Source organism: Parasteatoda tepidariorum, chromosome X1 (assembly GCF_043381705.1).
Source record: "Parasteatoda tepidariorum isolate YZ-2023 chromosome X1, CAS_Ptep_4.0, whole genome shotgun sequence".
Classification (NCBI taxonomy): Eukaryota; Metazoa; Arthropoda; class Arachnida; order Araneae; family Theridiidae; genus Parasteatoda; species Parasteatoda tepidariorum.
This window is the reverse complement of record NC_092214.1, coordinates 22,027,117-22,048,081: the sequence shown is the minus strand read 5'-3', so window position 1 is coordinate 22,048,081 and position 20,965 is coordinate 22,027,117. Positions and strand designations below refer to the sequence as shown.

The 20,965-nt window shown below is 26.8% G+C and overlaps 1 long non-coding RNA gene across 1 annotated transcript in view; it reads right to left on the bottom strand.

Annotated features, from left to right (window-relative positions):
• Positions 1–291: 291 nt before the first annotated feature.
• Positions 292–20,965, bottom strand: part of LOC107437534 (uncharacterized) — a 53,612-nt gene continuing 32,938 nt past the window's right edge. The window contains exons 2-3 of the long non-coding RNA XR_006224829.2: positions 5,550–5,607; positions 292–434 (exon numbers count right to left, since the gene is read on the bottom strand). This is a non-coding gene — a long non-coding RNA (uncharacterized lncRNA). The remainder of the gene's footprint in view (positions 435–5,549; positions 5,608–20,965) is intronic.

Sequence of the window (20,965 nt, the reverse complement as noted above, 5' to 3'; positions counted from 1 at the left end):
TGAGGCATATTCTTTTTTGTCATATTCAAGTGATTACTTTGTTGTGTCTTATTGTGTCTTTGTTGTGTCCTTTTTTGATATTCAAATTCTTTATAAATAGCCAGGATTTTAGAGCATACATATTTTATATGTTTTGGTATTATCTTGGTACTATTCAATATTATAGCAATTCGACATATTCTAAATGTATTCAAAATATTCAATGGTATTCAATGTATTCTAAACTTGGCAGATTTGATAAAATTTTTATTTCTTAGGATAACGCTTTTGAGTTTTACAAACTTGATATACTTCTTTGCAAAGGTCACACGTCCACTGGATATAATAAAATGAACATCGTAATAATTATTATGTTCTATTCTTAATGAGGAGTCTTTGATATTAAAAACTTTCCCCCTATTTTCTCCTATTTAATGAATGTGGCAGAAACATATCTGGAATAAAATAATAATAAAATAAACAATGCCCAAAATATACAAAGAAAAAGTTTAAAAAAAAACACAAGCTTGAAAAAAATCATATTGTAATTATGAAAAGTATTTTTATGTAGATACCATACCAAACCAAGACAAACCAAAGCAAATAAGTATTAAAACGATCGCTTAACTCCGATTTCAGAAACAAATTTCTTTTCAAATTTCCTTTCGATTGGAATAGCTTACAGATAATTTCACTGTCATTTTTTTTTTAATTCTTTTATCTTTTAACTGCTTATCCAAATTCAAATTGACGAAACAACGAAAAATCACACACATCACATATTGTAATTATGAAAACTATTTTTATGTAGATATATAAAACAAACCAAAACAAATAAGTATTAAAACGATCGTTTAACTTCGATTTCAAAAACAAATTTCTTTTCTACTTTCCCTTCGATCGGAATAGCTTACAGATAATTTCACTGTCATTTTTTTTAAATTCTTTTATCTCTTAACTGCTTATCCAAATTCAAATTGACGAAGCAAAGAAAAATCACCAGTTAGAAATGTAGATCGCGGCGACAAAACAAAAGAATAATCGCGTTTTGTCGCGTGCAAGGCACATTTTCACGGTATAAAAAAATAATGCGAAAAGCCGCATTTGTTTCATCGCTCTTTTTAATCCGATTCAAGATGTGGTAGAAAAAAAGAATATTTTGGATTTCTTTTAGAGCTAAAGAACTTGCTTTAGAAGGTATGTCTTTTATAAACAATAGCTCCGAAAATTTCATGTCTCAGTGAACACAGGGGAGTAAAAACCTTCTTACATAAAATGCACTTATATCGCTGCTGGCTAAGATGGAATGGTTAAAAAAAAATGAGACGAATCAAAAATAAAAAAAAAACGAGAGTGAAAAAAGAAGGAACTATTCGCGGCGATACATACTGTATGATTTTTTTTAATCTCTAATATATTCTCTTCTTTTTTTCTGTTTTACAAAGTTCAATGTATAAAGAAAGTCTAGTCTTTATTTATAAGGATTGATCGAATGCGAATTTTGGAAGATAGAAGTAAATACTGGGTATAATATAATATAATACTGGATATAATATACAATTGATCCAACAACTTTTACAAACGGTATCAATTGAATGCTGAAATTTCTTTTTTATCAAGCTTCCCGTTTACTCGATTTCAAATTTTTTTATAAAATATAAAAAATCCATCACAATTAGGTATGGTAACGTTACTTTATAAAGTAACGGATAAGAGTACAAGTACTTAAAGCGAAATTGATGAGTTAAAAATGAAAGGTAATTATTAAAAAGTAAAAGTACCAAACATTAAAGTACTGATTTTAAGTGCACTGAAAAAATTTTAACTTCGAAGTAAAATAAACTTTTATTAAAAAGCATGTGAGGAATTGAAAGTTAAAATATTTAATTAATCTGCTATCTTTATGAAAAGGGATAATAAAACTTTATCAAAGATAGTTTGACGACAATAGGATAATTTGTCTACGAATGTGTATATTTTACGCAAAAATAGTCATTGTCTGTAAACAGTCACTGACAGCATAGTCACTGTCAGTAAGGAGTAGTCAAGTGCTTCACAATATTGAAGCAATTATGATTTTGCACTAGATTTTCTTCTGAGGCTATGTGAGAATACTAAAAACGTTCGATTACCGAATCACTTTGGCAGTGATTTTGATAAAATTAACAATTAAATATGGTTTTATAATATGTGATAAAATTCGGAAAAATGTAGTAATTTTATCATTATACCTTGAAGCATGGCATAAAAACCATTTATTTGGGTAAATTTAATTTTCAGTTTTGTATTTTTTACTAAATTTGCGTACTAAATTTTACTAAACCATATGAACGGAAAATTACCTAATAAATGGTTTAAATACCGTATATTTGGGTTTTGTTAACCAGGATTATGTTTTTTTCTTCTTTTTTTTTCACTAAAAATGTCATTACTTTACAGTACAGGTGATTTCTATAGAATTTTATCGCTAGTTATTTTGCTTAAAGTCTTTCAAATAATTTTAAAAAATGTTTAAGTGGAGTTTTTGGGAGAGTAATAATTTCTGTCTTCATTTTCGCTCAAAATGGTTTCATTTTTCTTAAACAAAGTAACGAAAGTACGAGTAAAAGTACTAAAATTCACATACACAGTGCAAATATATACTCCTTAAATTTTTTTTACATTACTCGAAACGAAGTTAAAAGTATTGTCATATATGTTCACAGTAAAAAAAAATTGAATAATATTATAAAACTTGATAAGAAAGACATGCATATTAGATGTTTATAACTTTAATTTTAAATGATTAACATAGATTTGTACAATGTTAAAAACAGTTTTTGTTGTGATATTGATTGGTATAGAATGAATAATATTTTTAGAAGAAGAAAAAATCCCTTAATCGAATTTCACTTTTGTTCCGACCGAACTATGTAGGGGTCAAAGAACTGGCCTTGCATCAGAAAGGTTCCAAGTTCGAATCCCTGGCAAGGCATGGATGTTCTTTCATTCTCTGTACTATCTGTCGTTACTGTGGGAGCAATGTTGTTCCTCCCAATATGGTGCCCCTGAAAGAATGACCAACATATCTGCCCTGTATATGCCTAAAAAGTGACCAACTGTTAACGTAGGTGGACTTCGGAAATAAAAAGAAAATTTTTGCTTTTGTTTTCTATTTGCAACATATTTTTTTCATGTTGCATATTACACGTTTTTTGAATCGGAAATACTTATACATTTATCTTCATAAAATACAAAAAAAAAATTATACCCACTTAATATCTTAAGGCATATTGGTAAATTTCTATGATGCCAGAATCACCATTTTCAACTGAGAAAAGATTTTTATTGATACTCTCTTCTTCAGTATATTCATAGTGTTATTAAAAAAATCACTGAATTACAGTTCAATTCATTTCATACAATGCATAAAATTACATTTAAAATCAATGTTCAAAAGAAAGAAACATTCATGACAAAATAATTACTGTACAAATAAGGAAAAAATTCCTGTTTTAAAAGGTTTTTCATATAATTCGGGCTCTTCGCTGACTCTCTGTTTCTACGTTAGGCACATTCCGGCTTTTAGAAGCTGAATAATTTTCATTTACTTTTATTACTTCCCATCGTTTTATTATTTTATTTATTTTTATTATTCGGGATCAAAATTTTCTTTTTTTGGCGGGATGAGTACTTGAGTTACTTATAGTGCATAAAAGTCAAATCTCATGACATGGTAATCTTAAATTTTCAAATTCTTTACTATTTTGGGTGAAGAAGAATTATGCTTGTAAAATTATTAATTTATGTAATAAATTTTTAACTTTAATGTTTTTGTCTTACAGAAAAAAAATATGACATATCATTTTTAAGATTAACTTTTAAGCTCTTGAGAAAATTACTTTTTTTTCTTGTAAAACGAATTTCAGTCACTCTTAAATTTAGTTTTCAATTCAATACTAAATTCGTAGTAAAATGAAGAAATATTGTCAACGAAGTTCAATATTTAGCGCGTTATTTAACATTACTATGAACTCTAAAACACTATCAATCATACTTTAACATCAATAAATTCAAAACAATCACTAGAAGAGCAGTTAGTTTGTCTTCATTTAAATACATGATATTGTGGTATTGTCGTTTGAGTCAATAACAATAGAACTTTTATCAGATTTTCGGCTACTTGAAGAACAAAAAAATTACTCATTACTTAAAATAATAAATATTTATAACATATTTAAAATGTTTATTTACTTATTTTTATCAGTTTAAAAGAATGATTCGCTATTGAGTTTAAACAACTAGTAGAGTTATAAATTTCCAGGTGAATTATTTTGTAATTTGATTTTGTGTATAAATAATACTTATTGAAGCTAATATCTAGACTTCAAGCACATATTTTTTTGTAATTTTTTAGGTAATTTTCATAATTTAATTGATAATTTAAGAAACAGTATTGTGAAATTTTCATAAAATGATTACCATAAATATTTATACAATGAGAATATTAAGTTCTTGATTCTTTTCTGCATAATTACTTTATAATTCTAAACTTTATGCAATAGCGGATCAATTTTTTTTTCAAACAAAATGGAATTTTTTAAGAGCAGATAAATATTTCAACGTGAATATGCAGATAAATATTTCAACGTGCTTTAAAACTTGAAAATAAATTATTAAATTTGATAATTTTCTTCATTTGAAAAATATTTAGTTAAAATTTACCTTAGAACAAATTGTATATTAACTAGAGCTAACCACTATTTTTGAGAAACATTAGCAAATCCTACTTTCAATGAAACAACAACAATAAAACTAAGGAGAGTTAAAAATAATTTCCTATCAATATAAAATTAATAATTAAAAAAATATTATTTCCCTGTAGTGTTTCAGCCTTTTTTTAAAGTGAAAACGGCTAACAATCAGTTTTAAATAACATAAACATTGTTAAACTTTAAAAAAATAATGTTTATTTTATTTAAGCTCTTATTATCGAATTAACAAACATTTTCAACATTCTTATCTTTATCACTAACAGCCTTAAACTGAATTTTGGGTTTAAATTTTCTCTTCATTAATTTTTTAATACCCGTAAAGATTTGATTTTTTTTTCTAAAATAATATCTATCCTATTTATTTCTTAGCTCGTTACCTTTTATTTAAAAAAATAAAACCAATTATGAAGTCAAAATGTTTCGAGGAAAGAAAGAGAATACAAAATTAAATTATTTAAAATTAATATTTTTAGTTTCAAATAAGTTGAGTAAAGAATACATTTTTCCTTCTTTTTATTAAAATAAATAATCAAATAATTAATAGAATTAATGAATAATTAATGAGTTTGTAAACTCAAATTGGCTCTCTGCTTAAATAGATTTTAATTTTGTAAACAATGATTATTTAAGTTTGGAATTTTATTTAAAGAGCTTCATTTTTAAATACGGTCCTTTATGGCATTTGTTCACCAACGCTTTCATTTGTCTCAAATAAAAACTTTGAAAATACGACACATGCAATACTTTTCGAGTACTACACTACATAAAACAAAAATAGAGACAAAGAGTTGAAACAAGTAATTTAATTTCACTTACTCGGTAACTTTCTTCTCATTAAATGATTTAATTCTTGTTCACTGCGTCTTGTTGGAGCCTAAATTACAAAAAGAGCACATTAATTTGTAATTTACACATATTCGATGACACACTGAGGCATTCATTTCTGAAAAATAATCTAAGTTTGGAAAAGTATTAACAAAATTCATTATAATAAATGGCTACAAACTTTAAAAAACGAGAAAACAATATTTTCAAAATATCGACCATTTGCGAAAACGACGTGCGGTCTGAGAGGACGAAAGTAACAGTGCAAATATTTAACTTAGAATGATCTGATGTGCTGCAGAAAAAACAGTTTCAGAATTCTTCCAATCTGTAGTGTTATCTGTTCACAAGCTTTGCAAATATTTTTAAAATTTGACAGTACAAAAATCAACTAGTTTCTTAAGCAGACCACAGCAAATCGTGCATCTTTAATCTTTATCTCTTTTCATTTTTTCACTCGATTTTTCAAATAATCGGTTGCTTTTGGACAATCGATAAATATGAATTATTCGGCTCCGAAATATATATGATTTTGGGCAAACTTTGAAAAAATACCTGCTTTTATTTGAAATGCTCCAAAAGTAATTTATTTAAAAACTTTTATTCACTGTACTATTTTTCTCAGTTATTTAGATAAAAAATTACAATATTATCAAAATTCGGCCGAAATAAAAGTATCTTAGTATTATTTGATAGAACTGTATTTTTTAAATATTAAAATACGCAATTTATTAGACATTAATACTATAATTATTACTTTTATTAAAATATCACCAAAATAGTTGCCATCTTCTGCTTTATGTGGAAGAGTTTTATCAAATAATTTGTCTGGTAGCAAATTTTTCACTTGAACATTTTTGATGTGAAAATTTATTGATTTAAATCTGATTAATACTGATCTTGATTAAATCTTGATTTAATACTGATTGTGTTCGCTTTTTAAATGTTTGCGAATTGAAATCATTTTCACTTATCTTAATTGTTTTACTACCACTTTCAAAAAACTTGCATTTTAGGCTGGTAAGTGTAATTTGAAATTAAAAAGTACATTTAAGGCAGTATTAAATATGCATAATTAAACCTTGTCATCTAAAATTATATGTATAATATAGTGCAATCAATAAGGAAGTTATAGGCTGATATAACGGTTAATTGTAAGCGTTAAAATAAAATTCAGCTTCATAAAAATAAAATTTAAATAACCTATAAGAAAAAATTTTCTGATCTCAGTCAAGAACCTCAATTGATTCCGTGACAGAATAATAATATACAAATATATGGAAATAACAACTGAACTTTGAAACCTTAACTAATTTTTAGGAACTACAAACAAGCTGTACTTCAGACTGAACACTTTAAAATCGATTAAGAAACCAAATCATTGCATCATAAATTTACTTTTTGCCCAGTCTTTTTAACAGTATGTAATTTGCATTTACATTGCTTGAATTTTAAATTTAAATTCTTGATTTTTTACACCACAAAATATTTTTTGACGATTGAAATTTTATATTCTTGATCCATTTTTGTTTGAAATATATGTTTTTCTTTATATTTTGCTTCGTAAGAAATATTTTGTAACTACTTTACTATAGTTTCAAAAGTAAAATTTTCAATTTTAATTCTTTGTCAAGAATTTTATAATAAAATACATTGACGCTAAAATTATATATTCGTTTTGAGTTTTTCAATATAGCACCTTTTGTTTCATTTTCGATTGAGAAAATTTAATGTAAGACTTTAGTAAAATTATGTAAAAGATATTATTTCAAAATATATGATTATTGAAATAAAGAATTTACAGAAAATTATATTTATACTGTAATATTATAAATTATTACCTTCGTTTGATTTTGTCGTTTTGAAAGCATGTTTCATATTTATTAATTTGTAAAATATCTTTTAATTGAACCCTTTTTGTTTTTGTTTATTTATTGAGAACAACGTAATATATTATTTTAATTTTTTGATAAAAACAAACGAGTTTCTTGTCTTATAAATAAAGAGTTTTTAATTTATTCTACCTCACCTTTTTTTTGCAACATATACAATTCTTGCTTTAACTTCTGTCAATTCTGTGTGTTTCGGTAATTTTTTTTAAATTATTAATCGCTTTTGATTACAATTAACTGCCGAAATTGCACTTTAAATTTGAGATGAAACGTCATCTTTTCTTACTATTTCAGCATTTACGAAAGTAATCTGTTGGTGGTAAAAGTATACAAGATTGATATATATGTCTACATATCAGCATTTTCATCCCCAAGCAGTTATTCGTTTCGTATAGACATTTTTTTATTAATAGTTCGAATTATTTGACAAAGTTGCAAAACTATTTTAACTAATTCAAATTTTGAAAATCAGAATTAATAAAAGAAAGTGAAAAAATATTTATTTAGTTTTTAAAAACATTTAAAAAATCAAATATCGCAGATAAATAACTTGGATAAAATAATTCCAATTTAATTTAATTTTTAGGTCGTAGTTATTTTCAAATTAAAATTTCAATTACTCATTAAAATTAATGACTTTTTGCAAGCATTGATTTAATTTTGTTATTCGCCTATGGCTTTTGAAGAATTCAAATCAATGCAAAAATATAATACCAGATTTACTTTTTGTTGCAGTGACGTCTTAAATATGTAGGGGATAATTTATCGCCTTTTTAAATAAATAGTTTTAGAAATTTTTTTAAACGCAACAAAATTTCAAAGTGGACATCATTTGATAACCCATATTGTTTGTAAATTGCTTACAGTAGTACTACTGCTTTCATTAAAACCATTTTGTTTATTAAGGGTTTTTCTGGTGCAAAAACTGGGCCAATTCTTACCACTTCCGGGTCGTTTCACTATATATTAAGAAAAAGTGGAATCAAAAAGAATTAAAAATGTCATGATAACTAATATAGTAATAAAAAAATTTTCTAAATAAATAATATATTTTATAATTGTGTCTTAAATATTAAATAATTATTCCTTGCTAAAGCAATGATAAATTAAAATTTTTAAATGAATTCGATTTGATCCAGTAAATTAAACTTTCTGAAAACAATTCAATTATTCGCTTATTGTTTGCTTAAAGTTCTCTTAAAGTTTTCTTTATTTTTTCATGCCGTGCCTCTTCTTGATTGCATTTGATATTTCTTATCAAGATTTTACTTTTAATAGACAATGTATTCACCCTGGTTAGCATCATACTTTCAATGCCGGATTGAAAATGAATCGAAATTGTTCGAAAAAAATGAATTGGTTTTTAAGACTAAAGACATTACTTTCCTGCAACCCTAATATTTCAGGATGCGTCAAATTTTTTAACTGGCAGGTTGCATGAAAATTCAGAAAAAAATTAAAATAGGAAAGCAAAAAAGAAAAAAAATTTCTATGTATTTTAATAACAAATAACAAAATTAAAACATATTTCATAAGAAAATACACTAAAAATGCCTCGCACGGGACCATGAAATCACCGATATGTTAACATCAACCACAAATAAATGAAAATATTATACTACCTCTTCTTAAGTATTGCCCAAAAAATAAATATTTATATATATGTCTCTACTAGTTTCAAACAATTAAGGAAATCCCATTGTGTTCATTTCTAATTTTTTTTCCACATTTATGCCATATTCAATTTTTATATTAGATCTTATTTAGAATGCTAGAAAGTGGAATACTCAGAAGAAGTTGATATTTATTTGAAAACACTAAAAACCAAAAATAATTTTGATTTGAAAGGGAAAATCTCTCAGTTATTGCTTATAAAAGCATTTGTCAGCAGCAATAACTGCTGGGTGAAAATATTTTCTCTTGTACCTCTCGATTGAAGAATGGTTAACCATGCGTGTCATCCAGCAATTAAATACGGAAATATTCCCTGGCTGTAATACGTGAGGCACAATAAAAATTTTTGGCACTTGCTGATGTGTGAAGCCAACCGTGGCGCCAAATTTGTTGCTGTTTAATATCGAGTCAAAGGTATTATTCGTTTCTCCTCACTTAGCATTAAAGAAAGAGAGTTTGAAAGAGTGAAAATTATCTACGGATGGTATAGCAAAGATCTTCAAGCGTCACCCTTTCTTACAACTTCATTGTAAGATGCTGACTGCCTTTAATTATGAAATATTTTAACTCTAATCCTCCATACATGGTTTGATGATATCTTGATTTTCATTTAAGTGCAATCATTTATAGTTTTAATGAATTAAGGTGATTCAATCGTAACGAAAAGAGAAGACTCAATTAGCTAAACTCTTTTAGTGATTTTGAAATCACTATGTAAGTGTCGGTCACTGATTATGCTAGTCTATGACTCACAACAACATGTTAATACTTTTAGTACAAGTCAATTCCAATTTAAATCATACTGAGAATTTTCGTCAAGGCTTTGAAAAACTTTGTCGTCACTTGAAAATATTTGTTTTCCCATGTTTCAGAGTTCATACACTATAAAAATTTCATACCGGTACTTTTTTTTTCTTCATGAAATTCATTTTTATCGAAGCATGCTATCAAAAAAAATCTGATATGCAGTAATTTTTACAGTAATAATTACCGCAAAATCATTGAATTACTCTAACTAAATAAATATTACTGCAAAAATTATGGTGTAATATTTTATGGTATTAATGGGTTATACGGACGATGCACCCAAAGTGTCGGTATTTTATATCGTAATTTGATCCAGAATTTTTTGCAGTGTATATTTTCAAAACTTAAACCATTATCTCTGCGGTATGTTATAATCTTAGTTAAATCATTTTAAATGACGATAGGCACGAAAAATTAAATTAAAGCAGGTAATTAAAAATATATTGTCTCCTCAAATTTCACAATTAATTTCATGAAAACATCCAAAATTATTTTTACTAATCTTCTTTTTCTCTCCAAAATGCTAATTTTTCATTTTCAGTCCCAATGAGGATGAAAATATGGTATGAATTGTTGAAAAATGGTATACCAAAAACAAGGCATGCATGGTTGAAAAATGGTGTACAAAAAACATGGTATACATAGTATACAACATGGTATTCATTGTCTACAAGAATTTTCGTTTAAGTTCCAAAAAATATTGTTTGCCTGAATTTCACAGTTCATTCTATGAAAAAAATTCAAACCCACTATCACTTCAGTGGGTAAATTCTTTCAATTTAAAAAAAAACGGAAAAAAAGGGGGGAAAAACAATTTTTTGGGGAATTTAAAACATATTTCATTCGTAATCATTTCATAACCATTCTTTTTATCAGTAATAATGACTCCATTCATGAAACCAATCGCATTACTTCTTAAGAATTACGCAATTAACTTAAGCTATTAGTTTTTTATAGCTATAAGTTATTCTCGCGAAATAAATTTTTCAGAAGCTACCGTGTAATCAGTATTGGATCTGTGTATATTTTCACGATTGAAACTATCCAATATACTATTAAAAAAACTTTTCTAATTTTTGACTTAATAGTTTTCTGATTGGTTATTTTTACTAGAGATTTCAATCCGTATTTCCAGAAAATGATATATTATTTTATGTCTCAATAAAACTATTTAAAAATGCAAATCATGAGTAAATTTTTTTTCAGCGCAAACATATTGTGTTGTGTGCAAATGTCATTTTTTTAAAAAATATTTTGCAATATTTTCGGTTCCCATGACAGTTTTCTAAAAAATATTTATAAATTTCTCAAATTTTCTCAAAATCTATATAACTTAGATAAAGAACTAAGAAAAACTAACTAAAACTAACCTTGTATTAACCTTAAAACTAAATCAGCTAAATACTTAAAACCGATTTTTTCCTCATCTAAACGCAAGTAGTAAGGGAATAAATTTCAAATTTAGAAAACTAAGACTCAACCTGACCGCTAATACTTCTTAAAAATTAACATAAATTTTAGTTATGATTTTTTTCAGTATTTTTTTTAAAAAGCTTTCAAGATATTTGATCTTTATATGTGGTCAAATATCTTGATCATATCAGGCATTTTAACCTCCTTATGTGTAACAAAAAACACAAATAACAAATCATCATATTTTTTCATTAGGAAGTGTAAACTTTATCTTTTCTTTCAAAAAAAATTTGTTTGTTTTTGAGACTGCTCATTGTTAGCAAACAATGCAAGTGATATCGTTGAAGCCATTTGTACAAATAATGATTTTTAACGACTGTTTTTTTAAATAAACTAAAAATAATCGCTTTTTTATACAATTATTGACTTAGCAAAAACTGATGATAGCAAAATCTAGACAAAACGCATTTCAGACATAACAATCTCTTAGCTTCTATAAATATTTTGTACCCAATTTCCTTTTATTATTTATTGTTATACAAGAAGTGAAACTTACAGACTGTTTTTAATTATCATCTTAGTTACAAAATAACTGTCATATGATCTAAATATTTAAGATTGAGATGCTTTATTATTGATAACCTACTTTCCACTTGATTGAATCGCAATTAGTTACCACTTTCAGAAGTTAATTCTTAAGATATGTCTACATGTTTTTTGGGACAGATTATATATCATACCAAAGAATCGCAACTAATGAATTGCCTATTTATTGAATCTTAATGCTTATTAAGATATGTTCAAACTTATCCATCGTAATTATTGGTCGACCTGAACCAAATATTAAGCTATCAATAAAGAATTTTTTCCAAATGCCGATTATTCGTTTCTATTTTTAAATGTTTCACAAAGAAACACAAATAACTTCGTTTTCGTAAAAAAAAAAATTCTAATATAATTTTTAGTCTATTTTTATAATGGAACAGAATCACTACACGGAGAAAAATATTTTAAAAAAAACTTAATAATTCTGGTCATAAAAACCAATATATATGGTGCTTATCAGAAATTCTTGTTTTCACACATTTAGTAAAAATACAAAACTGACGAGTAAATTCAACCGAATTAATGGTTTTTATGCCATGCTCTACGGTATCAAGATATAATTTCCTAATTTTAACACATTTACCAAATCTTAATACAAAAATTTAAAAAATACTTTGTTAATTTTTCAAAAAATCATTAAAAAAAGGTGATGCGGTAAAAATTACTGTGTTTTTGTAGCTCCCATTGAGTCGGAACCACGGTAAATGTTACCAAGTGATAGTTTTGACTTTACTTTTTTTCTCAGTGTATATTTTCTGAATCTATAGCTCATGTAACAAAAATTTGTATTTTTGTGAAATAGCGAAAATTCTTAATTTCTTAAAACTGATATTAATTTTAAATATTTAAATAGTAAAGAATAATTTTACAAAAATTTTAAAATAGCAATGCCTTTTATTAAAAATTAATTTGTTTTCAGTGTGTATTTTTTTATTAATAGTTATTAGTATTGATTAGTATTTTTATTCACTATTTATTTTTTATTTTTTGCTAATATTTTCAGTATAATTAGCAAATGAATAGTTTTCATTCAAAATGAATATAGTAACTTATTTTTTTAAACTAAGCCATTTGTTTTATATATTTGTTACAAGTCGCAGTTATGATTAATCATTCCAGACTTCAAATTTTGGTAATTAAAAGACACTAATATTTGGCATAATTAACATACCTGGAGTTCAATTCCAAACTTGATTTATTATTTATTTTTACCAGTAGAGCTGCATAATCATAATAAATCGATGTTTCATCATTTATTGATATTATTTAGGTATCTCTATAAATCGATATTTTATAAAGTAAAGTATTCTGAGAATATTTCGTGAATACCATGTCTTACAATGAATATTGATTGAGATATCATTATCATCATCAACCACAATAATTAACAAATGTAATAATTTTGCTTGTATTTCTTCTAATGTTAATTGTCTAATACCAAAAAATAACGAATAGTATAGATAATCATCGAATACGATGTGATCGGGAGTTTTGTAATATTTCATCTAGATAAAAAAAAATTACTCAAGAAATTTTAATTAATCTTTTACGGTCGTATTAAGTTTATACATGGGTGTCATGCTGGTCGGAATTAATTTACCTAAACGGAATTTATGAAATATTATTTCGAATTCTGCGTATCTCCGATGCCTGTTAACTTAATATAAGATCAGTATGGTTCTTTTCTGCGGTGACTGAGAGCAGACATACGACTAAAACGGTAAAAAAGCATTGCTGACTGAGAGTAGAGATACGACAGCAAAGGATTAAATAGAAAAAAATATCCTCTCAAAACAATAATTTTTCCTGACTATATATTGGGATATTAAAATTCCGATATCAGTCATTGCTAGGTACCGGTTCAACTTTTTGCTATAAGTAAAAACTCTTAATATAATTTGGATTCGATTTTTATATATTCAAAGGTTCAATTTGATAGCTAGAGCTGGAAGTATATTATGAATAATTTATGTCAGCAAATCAGTTGTTGAAAACTCTCCTTCTTCTTAGCTCAGTGTATCTAATTTGCATCATTTCATACTGACTTTTAACTCTTAACAAATCTTTCGAAAGTCAATGACCTTAATTATACGCATTTCTTAAAAACCTGACAGTAAAGAAAGTAAATTTATTCTTGCTTCCTAATATAAATGACAAAAGGATTTAAAAGAGAAAAGCATCATTGTCAAAGATTATTAAATTATCCGGATCAAATAAATAACAGAATTAATTATCTATGAAATTTAATCAAATCATTTTAAATGCATCGATAGTAAATTGTTTAGCATTCCTTTTCTTATGGTTTATTTTAAAACGTTTCCTAATTTTTACTTCTGCAATTGAAAAGTTTTCCCAATTATGATTATCTTCAATATTGTATTTTTCGTTTCATTAAAATCATGCATACTTCAATATCAATATGTTTAAAAATACAAGCAATTAAAATATACAAAATAATAGTTTTTAATTTTAGTAGTGACTGAGATAAATCACATTCGTATTTTCATGAAAATGATAATTTTTCAAATACATAAATTTAGATCAATGTTCAAAATAAAATTGGGAATTGAAAATATTAAATTATCTGATACAAAGAAATAACAGTATTATTTACGAGTTTCAATAAAAACATTTTAAAACTAATGATAGTAAATTGTCTAACATTTCCATTTCTAAGACTTACTTATAAAAGTAAAGAATAATTACTTAGTATTTTTTACTTTTCAATATTATTCAATAATAGTAGAGAATCTTTTGAATTGTAAGATATAAAAATGTTTACGTCATTTTTAAGAATATTTCTTTAAATTTTGAAATAAAATTGTGATCGAAGTTGGTCTAATTGTTCTTTGAGAAATCAGATTTTAAATATATAACATTTTTAAAAATTCGATAATTCAGAAACTATTTCATTAAAATTTTGTATCTCGTTAAAATTTTATATTTTGCCATGTAAAATTAAAAACTTGAAATTATAGAAATTAGTTTTAGATTTATAATTTTTCTACTATTATTCAATAAAAGTAAAAATTAGTAAAAAATATTTTGCAAGGGATTATCTTGGATAAACGATTTTCATAATTGAGTGCAAAAATGTTTTAATTCGCTTAAAAAGTTCTCGAGGTACGTCAAAGTATGCAAAGAGTAAAATTAGCATTATGGGGTCCAAACTTTTGATCGCTCTTTGACCAGACCATAGTTTTGCAACTACCCTCCATATTTGAAGGTTAGGACTCCGAATCCGTCGAAGAAAAATTATGTTTATTCAGCGAAAGTACGTTTTCATGTCTGATTTTGTAACAAACTACCATCTGCACTATTTAATTACACATTTAAGTTTAGGCTCTCAAACCATTTAGATCGTGTTTAAGAATTAAAATATCTTTCCATTAGATCAAAAGTTATTCACTGCGTTCCCTTTTTTATTTTGAGCACTTTGCACTAAAATGCATGCTGTTTTTATTTCATTACAGATACTAATTAATATTTGCATTAAATTAAATTAATTTTTTGTTCGGACTCTTAATTTTAACAATTATTATTCAAAAAAAAGTTTAGCATTACAGTAAAAAATCTTTTTTTAAATATATATTTTTCTTCAATTTTAAACAATAGTTCATTTTAGATGTAATTTCAAAAAAAAATGTTTTCTTCTTTTTCATTGGTTTTTTTAATGCATTTTTAAAAAATTCCATCTATTGTTTTCTGTGTAATAATCAGTTCAAAAATCAAAATTCAACTAATCTCAGAATTTAAACAAAAAATTGTATTTACATAAAAAAAAGACTTAATTATGTGCAATATTGAAAGGGGGGATTAGGATATATAGCACATAATATTTTGGGAAGCTTTTGGTCCATTTTGTAAATGCCTTTACATTTCCGGGCGCCACATGTGTATGGCTTTCTTAAAATTATTATAATAACGGTATATATGAGTAGTTATGGTACATAACCATTATGGTATGTATGGTATACAGAGCTACTGCTTAATGACAAATATATAAAATTGACAGTTATCATCTAAAAACTACTGTTTCTGACGTCTAAGCAAGACTGATGATCTCAACGGCCTTATTTCTTTTTGATTATGTTTTAACCATGCAAAGAAAAGTCAAAATTAGGATTATAAATGACAACCAATGTAATAGAAACCTAACTCCCTAATTTGAAAAAAACAAAACAAATAAATGTAAAGAAAATAACAAAACAAATTAAATAAATAAAAATATGCAAAAAAGAATACCAATTTTCGAAAAATTAAATTATGAATTTTTTGCGTTGTTCAATTCAATAACGATACATAAACTATTGGAAAACTAAATACGTACTGATGATAACTAAGATACGCCATTCGTTCCCTCTGCGATTTGGAGCAAATAAACACCACCTACTTATGCTTATATCACCTAACATATAGAATAAAGTTTCAATTTTTTCTAATAGAATTACTCTTTTGGTTGATTATTTTTATATTTGCGGTATTCTAAACCAATTTAAGTTTTTATATGATTCTTTTTTTTTAAATAGAAAGGCTTTTTTGAGATTAAAGCCACTTTAACAGCAAAAAAGCGAATCTTAGAACCGTCAGGCTTTATCATCATCATTTTTGCTGTCCCCTTTTAGGATTCCCTATATATTGCAGTGCTTTTTCTAAATATGAACAATTTCTTTTTTTCCATTTCTCAAGTTTTATGCTATTGCTTAAGTAGTGCAGATTTGTGGGGTCCAAATTAAATGATCATTTAAAAATGCTTTAATAAATCTAATTTTTTTAATCTTATAATTTTAATGCATAGTTTTTTTTTCTATTGCACCATCAAAGGTGGAGATTACTGTATTTTCTTTCCCAGTTGAATTTTGTGATAAAATGAAAGACAAGATTTTTGAATTTTTCACACTAAAATTTCAATTTTTAAATATATATATATATATATATTCAAGAAGTTTTTTTGAATATAAGAGGCACAGGACCTCTCAAGAGTCCTAGAAATGTGTCACCTTAAGCAAACTACCTGTTTGTCTAATCCTTTACGGCGGCTGTGTATTCGTATAAGCCGTTTTTGAATATAAATGCCTAGTTGAACTAAATAACCTGCACATCAGCAATACCAAAATATCCTAAGATATTGTACAGCAAACTAGTACTTGCGTGAGCGCCTTCAACCTTAGCCTCAAATGTGTGGTAAATGACGCATTGTGTTATTAAAAAGCCATTATAAACCAAAACACTATTGTCTAAAAATGACTAACAAATTCTATACATATCACATCAAGATGTAAAAGAGATAAAAACGAAAGCGGATGCGTCTCATCTTCAAAAAGAAGAAACAATACTTGAAGAGATTTTCCCATCAGAAAATGTTTTAGTTCATTGCTTAAAAAAGAAGATTCCTTTTAATTTTTTACTCTATTTCATACAATTTGAAACTGAATTTAAAAAATTAAAAATATTACATTCGCATTTCGTTTCCGGCAAAGATCAAGATATCTTAATTTAGAGTTCAGTGACCCAATCGATGAAAATTTTGCTTTGATGAACTATTGTTGGAGTGATAAGTTATTAAATCTACTATTGTACAATAAAAAGCAGGTATATTCATAAACTGTAGCGTAATCTTAAAAGACTTTCGTTTTATTTTATTTTATGACAATGTATTTTATCAAATAATATTCGAAAAACTTTTGAGTTGTAAGGTATACAAGTTTTTACATCATTTTTCAGAATGTAATTTCAAAGGGCCAAATATAAATCTCGAACGACATCGGTCAGATAATTCAATTTTTTTTCTTCTTAAATATGCGACTTTTTTCAAATTTTGATAATTCAGAGACTATTCGACCGAATTCATTAATATTTTATACTGTACCACATAAAATTATATTCTTGAAATTATAAAAATTAGTATAACATATAATTTAGATTTTTTGTACTATTATTCAATAAAAAAAATATTAATTTTTTTTGCATGGAATTTTCCTTGGGTAAACGAATTTCATAATTATATGCAAGAATTTTCGATTCGCTTAAAAAGCTCTCGAGGTACGGCAAAGTACCCAAAGAGTAAAATTAGTATTAAGGGATCAAGCTTTCGATCGTTCTCCTGATTAATCTGTTGTCACCATATTTTCCAGATTGAAACTACCCTCCGAGTTTTGAGGGTCGAGCATTCAAATCCAACAGGAAATTTTTTTTACTTTTTTGTCTCTAAATTTAAAATAAAATATTGTCTAAACTATTTGATTACAAATTTATGGTTAGGCTCTCAATCCATAAGGATCGAGTTTTAGTACTTGAAAATCCAACCAATAAATCAAAAGTTATTCAGTGTGCTCAGTTTTTTAAAAAAAATTTTATTTTGTGCAATGTGCACTAAAAATAAAAGTTGCTAGCATTTAATTGCCAAAAATACTTTAATTAGTCTGGTCTTCTACATTTTATTAAATATTAGAATTCGATTTTAGATAAACCTAAATCTATATACCTTTTAATTTATTTTTGCAGATTTAATTGTATACCTTTTTATTTTAAATCTCGACTTTTATAAAATGCAGTTTATTTTACCCTTCCAAATGCCGAAACACTTTTGCAAACATGCATTTAATATTATTATCAGCATTGGCTCTTATGCAAACTGAATTTCATTTGAAATGTAAATAAAATATTTACGAATTATTATTTACTAATTAAATATTCTAAATTAAATTCTAAATAAATTGAATGCTGAGCTTTTTGAAATTTTTTTCTCTTTAGCAAAACAAATTACCCACACCCTGATGGCTCTTGAGCAAAATAATCTACAAACTATTTTATATTACAGTTTTCGATAAGAATTCTAAAAGTACATAGTAAGTTCGGTCTTTATGAAACACCCTGTTTAGTTGTTTACATCTTATATTATATTACATATTTAATTACTCTGGTCTGATGCATCGAATGGTAGATGGTCCATTAGTTTACTTAGTTTTATAACTTAGTTTACCGATTAATCAGCCTAATTAGTATTACTCAACTTTAAACTTTTACTTACTTTCAACTCAACAGATTAAATATAAATTAAATAACTTTATAANATTAATATATATATATATATATATGAAGTATAATATAATATGTGTACAAAATATCCCTTAAACATGCAATTGCGAACATGAAAATTTTAAAAAAACTAGCTCAAAACAATGTTTAAGAGATCAGCTTTCAAAACTTACCTAACAAAATGACTTTAAATGCACAAGTAGTTAAAGTAATTCTAAATGACGCTATTTTATTCGAACTTCACAAATTAATTCTTGTTTAAAAACAATGGAGACTAGTTATAGATGAAGGCTTTGTTTATTGGTTATTGCAATTACATAAATTTTCAGGCTTGTGTGCTCAAAATAGGCTTATAAACCTTCGTCAAGTGGAAAAGGACAGATAGCACAATAGGAGAGATAGCACCAAGTAGTACCGCCTCCTTGGAATCCAGTTATGTTCCGGGCTTTGTTTATTGCTACAGCATATATTTGCAGGCTTGTGTGCTCCATTAAGGCTTATTAACTTTTGTCAAGTTGAAGGACAAGTAGCACATTACATAGAAGGACAGCACGGAGATACATCCAGGGTAACAGCGGGTTTCGAACCCACTTCCTCCACGGTTCCTACTGTGATTGGATGAGCCACCCCTCTACCAGGGAAGCCCCTAAGTAAACTTTAGGGAGTTTTGATTTATTGGTACACATACATATGCAGGCTCATGTACACAATTACATAAGTGTGGCCTATAAGTATTTGTCAGGTAAAAAAACAGATAACACAATCCAAAAAAATGCAGTACGAATATACATCTAGGATTACTGTGGGTTTTGAACCCGTTACCTCAAAGCTACATGGGTTTCAGTGGATGATACTGCTTGGTTAAAGCGGCTCCAATATACAAGCATTTATAAAAGTATTAATGTATTTGATTATACATTGCACAAAATGGTATAAAGGAAGACCTCTGGAATTTAGTGCGTGCGAGTAAAACAACCAAACTATCTTTCAGCTGTCTTTTTTAAATTTGTGTTGTTGTTGTTGTTGTAGTTCATTTACGTCACACAAGAGCTGTACAGTGGACTATTGACTACTGTCTGTCAAATTCGTGCTATCTGTTCTCTTTGATTTGACCAAAATAGTAACAGTAGTTTATTTACGTCACTCTAGAGCTGCACTATGGTCTATTGTTGATGGTCTAGAAAACATCCCGTAAAATGATCCGAAAGACATGCCATCCCAGTTGTGATCCTCTGCAGAGCTTTCACAGCTTTGATCGTCCGATGATCTGCGCGCAAAGTTGAGCACTTAGTGGTAGAACAGTTCAAGAAGAACCGAAACCGCGTACCCTCTATCCCTTCGCCGTTTGATCAAAGTGACTGACTGCTACCAGTGATGCTTGACTTCGGTGATCTACGGAGAACCGTGTCTTTACGATTTGTCCACAGCGGGACGATGTGGCAGGAAGCATGCTATTCTTTGTACTGAACACAAGAGCCCAATTACAAATAAAGTTAACAAACGTTCACTAACTAAAATAGATGTTATTAAACTAAACTTTTTTGAGTTATCTCAAATTATCCCTGAAATATCGAAATCACCAATTTTAGAAAAGTTATCAGCTTTACCACATTTGATATTAAACAGTATGCTAATAGAACCATATATCTTTTTTAATTTTACCAAAAGCCATTACAAAAGTGCAATGGCAATAAATACCTAACTTTTTGGTGTTACTATACTGATGTTCCAATAATAAAAACCATCCTTCTTTCCTCGGTGTATAATAGTATTTAATATTTTCTTTAATGTGGCTAAGTTTAGGGTACGTGTCTGTTAAATAATTTACTTTAATTCTAAATTAAATATCATTATATGGAATTCCATTCATAATTAAACTGAATAATTATAATCGAACACCATTTTGCATTTGCTTTTTAAAACAAAAATAAAGTTCGAATATGTTCGGAAATTTAACAGCAAAAATAAATTATATTC